The sequence below is a fragment of the Zosterops lateralis genome (assembly GCF_965231275.1).
Source record: "Zosterops lateralis genome assembly, chromosome: 1".
Taxonomy (NCBI): domain Eukaryota; kingdom Metazoa; phylum Chordata; class Aves; order Passeriformes; family Zosteropidae; genus Zosterops; species Zosterops lateralis.
In genome coordinates, this window is record NC_139762.1 from 28,908,813 (window position 1) to 28,915,289 (window position 6,477).

General features: G+C 41.9%; 1 long non-coding RNA gene across 1 annotated transcript; it reads left to right on the top strand.

The window, feature by feature from the left end:
• Positions 1-617: 617 nt before the first annotated feature.
• Positions 618-5,247, top strand: LOC310916401. Its single transcript, XR_014591291.1, has 3 exons — positions 618-676; positions 4,333-4,386; positions 5,147-5,247. It is a non-coding gene; the product is annotated as an uncharacterized lncRNA (long non-coding RNA).
• Positions 5,248-6,477: the final 1,230 nt, after the last annotated feature.

Consider the following 6,477-nt stretch of genomic DNA (forward strand, 5'->3'; position numbering starts at 1 on the left):
AGTGACCATTTCAAGGTACGTGTAGCAACTATTAAACTGTTCTGTTGGCAGAATGCTTGAAAACTGAAATACAAATGGAAATTAATTCTGCTATCCTGACTCTTGTGTTGTCACTTATACTGAACAAGATGAATATTTAGGAAATACTGGGGTAAATGCTGGTGCTCCTTTCTATTCAGTTGTCTTAGTAAATATGAACCTGCTTGAAGCACAGGGCAGCATCAGATCTTACAGATGATAAAAGTACATTTAGTAAAACATAGTTCCATCCATTAGGATAATTGATGATAGAACACCACTGCTTTGTTTTCAAATTACAATTTCTTTTCCTCAGTCATATATTTTCCTTCTAATATCCTTGTTTTCCAGCATATAAGAGAAGCACATTGAACTTGTGGCCTTGTTGCTAGGTTTCAAGCTGCATTTATGCAGTCTACTGAGACATTCTCCTCGTTTTTGAATTCTGAATCAAGTCCCAAGGCAACAGTGCCCTGTTTCTTAGCAACACAGATGGGTAGACTGTATATTCCAGCTCTTTTGTACAATGGAAGAATAAACAATTCTCTGAGTAAGTGTCTGCTGCAAGTCCATTGCTTCACTTAATTTCCCAGAGAAGAGAGGAATGGGAAGGTACAGCAGATGAAGTTTAACTGGAAGTCCCTGTCTTTGCAGAGTGGTGAGTCATATCTCTATTTTTTCTGTTCTGTGCATCTCTCTGGTGGGTCTTTATTCACCACTGTGCATATGGATCTGTAGGTACTTTGGATCAGTGAGTTTCAGTTTCTAAGATACAAATATAGGCACCAAAAATCAATGGTAATAAAGCTGGCAGAGGTGGAATGTGTGAAAGTACACAGACTTTTTGCTCTGGTGAAATTAATGGAGAGTCATAGAATTGTACAGCTTTAGAAACTCCGTGTGCAAACCCTTGATTTTAGGAAGGAAACTAGGGCTGGAGGAAATAGGTAGAGGATTGGGAGGTAAGGAGGAAATGTGTATTCATGCAACTAAGACATTAGTGGTCTGTTACATGCCTTTGAAATGGAGAAAATATATTCTTTTAACACAATCTCTGCAAAGTGTTGGGCAGTTTTGAGTCTTTTTGGAAACACAGGCAAATTCTGAACTTTGCTGCCTCCAGACTGTGAGACTACCATTGCTGTGGAGAGGGAGGAGTACAAGGGAGAGGAAAGGGGGCAGAGAGGGGGACACAGCTCTGCAGAGCTGAACATTTCTGCTCCTGATGCCTGGGGAGGGGCAGGTGCATACATCATCTTTTCATGATGACAAAAGCAGTGATGAGAAGTGTCAGATAGTACAACTTTGGCATGGAGTAGAAGAACAGAAGCACTTGTGCTATTCACCCCACTGACCTTGGCATGTACCTGTTTTACCTGGACCTAAAGCTGGTCTAGTCAGACTGCCAGTATCTCAGTTTAGTTGCAAAACAAGAAAAGGCTGCTTTACATGTATAAAGTATCAACTGTCATTATTTTTTCAAAATTTAATAAATCATAACTAATACAGCAGCTGGCTATGGTGGGACAGCTGGTTTGCCTGTAGACTGCAAACATCTGATGGGAAGCCTGGGCCACCTTAGAACACAGTAGCAAAGTGCCCACTCAAGCCTAGTCACCTCTTCCTAAGCAGGAACAGGGCCAGGTTGTGTTTCAGTGTTTGGATAGCCTGAGTATAATCTGTGAAGCAGAGGCTGAGTTTTGGCCTCTTCCCAAAGGCTGTCCTGCAGCAGGGATCTGCTGCAGCTGGAAGTGTTCCAGCCATGAGGGCCTAGGCTGGAAGGAACCTGTCTTGGCAGCATGGCTGAGCATGGCCTGAGAACCAAAATCACCTGAAAAAAAAGAGCACAGATATTTGACCTTCCAGAAGTAATTTGTGAGTACTTGATTTACCTCCAGTAAGCTGCCCACCCAAATCCTTGTTCAGAATCACAGCTTTGTTGGTAAGGACATACTTCCACATGCCCATATCCTTCAATGGACCATGACTTTCTTTTAGAAAAAAACCCATTCTGTTCTCAGAATGAATAAGTACAAAGAAGAGAAAGTTGTAATGTTAGAGCTTTCCCTCAGATTTCTTGAGCATTGAGTATTAAAATAGGAAAAAAAATTGTTTGCATTGTGTTTGGGCCTGCTGCAATGTCCTCATGATCCATGTCTTTCTTCCAGATTTTTAAGGGCAAAAAAGGAGCTCTTGTGTAAGAAAGGTAACAGTCTGGGAGCGGCTTTTAGATCACAGAGACAAACAAAACATGGATAAGGGAGTATCTGTGTCCAGTTCGTGCGCAGAGCTAAATACTTTACTGCCTATTTAGGGTGTTAATGCCGCTCCAATGGTCTTGCATCCTGCCCAGAGGCATCCTTGGGTGCAGGAAAGGCCTTCCTCTACTGTGAGCAAAAAGATGAAGCTCATGGCACTGGCTGATGAGACAGCCCATGGCAGGTCATAACACCTGGGCACATATTAGAGTAGCAGTGGGGTAGCTCTAATTAACATTCTGTCCTGGATGTGCCCATGAATGGAGAGCAGAACTTCAACATTTCCCTATTTTTGAGGTTCTTATTGTCACTTCTACGTGTAATAAGTGAGACTAGTGTGCAGCCAGTTGTGCCCCACTATAACCCTAAGTGCTGTCCTGCATGTGCACAGGTTTAGTCTTCTGTCAGGGACATACTGCTGAAAGACACAAGAATTAAAATATGAAAAAAGGGTGTATTTGTGTTGTTACATAGTGATGAGTATTTCGGATAAAATACAATTGGGAGGTCCTGTTCCTACAGGCTGGTATGAATGTATAAATTCCTAATATCCATGCTTTTGACTTCAGATGGGCTTTCTCTAGGCTCAGGAGTTTTCTTCATCAGGTTACTTTGTAGAAGTGAAAGAACCTCCTCTGTTTCCCCGCCGGGGCAGCCGCGGCCTGCACGGAGCCCCCGCCGCCACCGCCGTGTTTCTGGAGGTGCCCTCAGCCAGAAATCAGCAGGCGGCCCTCGGGAGCCAGCCCTCAGCGGCCGGCCCTCAGCCGGCAGCCCTCTGCAGCCCTCGGGAGCCGGCCCTCAGCCGGCAGCCCTCAGCGGCCGGCCCTCAGCCGGCAGCCCTCTGCAGCCCTCGGGAGCCGGCCCTCAGCAATTAGCCCTCAGCAGGGAGCCCTCAGCAAGCGGCCCTCGGGAGCGGCCTGTGCTGTGGAGGGCCAGGGCCAGGGCCAGGCTGGTGCCGCCGCTGGGAGCGGTGCCCGGCTGGTGGCAGGAGCGGTGCCCGGCTGGTGGCAGGAGCCGCGCAGGCTTTGGCTGCTCGCTGCACACACGATCCGTCTGCCGAACAGACACCTGTGGGGCGCCCCGAGGTGCAGCGGTGTTGTCCTTGTCTTCTCCCTTCGTCTCTCATTTTCCTTCTCTGCGCCCTGTTCTATACCCCTTCAGTGGGAACTGGTGCCTTTCTTTATCAATAAACTTCGTTCTACCTCATCTCATCCCATCCCATCCCGTTTCATTGGTTTCATGAGTTTCACTCAGATTCGATTTTTATTTTTTTTTAATGGCATTTCATTTCTTCAATTTCTTCTCCTGTCCCTTCGTTTCACTTGGTTTCCTGATTTCGAGATTTCAGTGAGTATAATTTTGGCAACTTGGAACTGGACCTGATGTCATCCTAGCCCATTTCCTCATAGTCACTCCATTTCCAAATTTGCTTTTTTTCATATCTCCTTTACAGAATGTTTGTTACACTTTGTTCTCTGATTTCAAGATTTCATTTCCTTTGGTGAAATGAAGAATTTCAATCTTGTGATTTCAGTGAAGATCCGTTCAGCAAGGCTTGGTCATCTCTCTGCACTTCATGTTATCCCAATCCATTTCATTGTATTCACTCCATTTCCAAATTTCCTTTTTTTTCTTTTTTTTTTTAAATTGAATTTGATTTTATCATATCTCTGTTCCACACTGTTTGTTACACTTTGTTCTCTGATTTCAAGATTTAATTTCCTTTCATTTCATGAAAGAAAATGAAACTTTGCAATTTCAAGGAGTATGAATTTGACAAGGTTTGATCCATTTCCCTGTACTTCATGTCACCCCTTTCCATTTTATTGTTTTCATAAATTTTTATAATAGTGTTTTCACAATAATCACAATATATATAACAATCATAATATTGTTTTCAATTTTTTTTTGCTTCAATTTTTTAAATGGTGTTTCATTTCTTAATTCCTTTTCTTTTTCAATGGTCTTGGTTCTAGACATGGTGGCTTTTCTGATGTTAGTATGTATTTTCCTTTCCAAATGCAGTATGGAGCTAATTTACCAAATTCTGTGACAGGTTACCCCAGAGATCCTTTCAACCTGAAGTTAAAACTACAGCATTTAAATATGGGTGAGTCATTCACAACATGCACATTTATTGTGTTAGAGAATTTAGGAACATTACTTCAACAGTAGGGAGCAGGAATAAGAGTGCAGAGGCCTCAAACCTGTCTTAAGTGGCCCTAGGTGAAACTTGAAGACCAAAGAGTAGTTTTCCCCCAAGTTTCAAGAGAAATTCCACTTCCAAGCTGTAAATAACAGACTCAGATCACAGAAAATACACTCGTTCGCTCATGCAAAGACACTTAAATTTAAGGACACCTGATACAAGCAGGATTACTAGCTGAAAACTCCTTGTTAATGTTGATTTTTCTGATAAGACTGCAATTTCAGCCTTGTAATGGGGCTTACTCCCAAGCAACTGATTCAAGTCCAATGTGTGCTGTACTCATTGTGGATACAATAGCCCATATCTACATTCCTGCTGTGGTGGATGTGGTCCAGGGAGGGGTGCCTGTCCTTTAGTGTTTCTATAGCTTCACCTCCTATAAGGACAGCTTCTCTGAAAATAATTAACTACACATAAATTAAAGTACACACACATACATACCATGTAGCTTAAAACACTACTTTCTTTGTAGGCAAAGGAAAGGCTTTGTTCACAGCAAGGCCATGGACAGATTACTTTTTGCTTATAATGTTTACTATATATGTCTGAGTGCTCCTTTTTCTAGATCCCAGCTGATTAACAATAAGCATAGCTTTTCAAATCCTAGAACCCAGACAGTTTTTCTTATAGCTTATAAATACTGTTTGCTTAATATTTTCAGATCCTGAACTTGGACCACTGAAAGGAAAACAAAAGGACTCTGACAGGAGATTTCTTTCATACAAGCCTCATGAAAGCAAGTGGGATCCACAGCTGCTACTGCCAAAGAGTCCTGGCCACCTAAATCTGCTTTATTACCAGTTAGTCAAATTAAAAGACAACTTCTTGCTTTTCTCTGCATCAAGATATTTTGAAATAACAACAACGATAACAACGGTAATAGTTATATTAATTTCAGAATATTTTCAATCACGCAGTCTTGAGAGGATATCTGGCATATCCTAAGGGAAATGTCACTCCGTGTCACTGGAGATCTAGGGACATGGACCATTCATTTCCTTTAGCTTTTCAAGAGTGTGATTCTTTCTCTAGCTCTTGTTGAGAGCTTTGATAGAGTTGGAAAGATAGTCTGTTGTAGAACATTTTCTTATTTCAGCCTTTAGCAGAAAATTAAACAGTATTGCATGTGATAATTCATTTTTAGGAATCAAGATGTCCATATTTGACTGTTCAAAGACACAGACTAGTTCAGAATAAGCAGATGCTGGATGGATGTTTTTATGCTTTATATATACACACCAGACTCTTAAATGTAGAGATCTCCAAACTAGAGTGCCTTTGCTTATAAAACAGGTCCCATTTCCATTACTGAAGATTAACAAATAGAGCATTGAGGGGAAAATAACATATATATGCCTGTAAATACCAGCATGGAGCAGAAACACACTAAATGCCCTCTGGTATATTAGTGAGTATTTGACCTCTTTCCCTTAGGCCCCAATTTCTGAAATAGCATGGAAATCAATATCATTACATCTTTCTACTTAACAAATTTCCCTCTAATTCCCCTCACTATTGCTAAAAATTACTTACCAACATTTCCAAATCACTAAACACCCCCTGAATTATCTGGAGATAAAAGAAAGGGCATAGTCCATCAAGCTCCAGGTAACTACAGATGCTGAGCTTACTTTGGAAACTGTCTGTCCTCTGCACCCAGGAGCTGGAGATCAGCAGACTGTGCCAAAATAAACCCTCATACATTCTCTCTTCCTTCAATAGACACATCTGCTTTTCTCTTGACTCTGATTACTAGGAATGGACTGCTGAAAGCTCCACACAGTCAGGTAGTTTCAATTCCTTTTCTAAGCAGTGTGTGTGGATGTTGAACACAACAGGGGGAAGCACTTTTTAGTCATAGTCTGCACTGCTGAGGGCTTTGGAGGTGTATCCAGAGCCATATTTGGACACAAATGTCTAGACTTAAGCTGTGTGTAAGCTGCATGGTAAATGCATCCCAAGAAGTGATTTAGCATAGAAAATTGCATATTG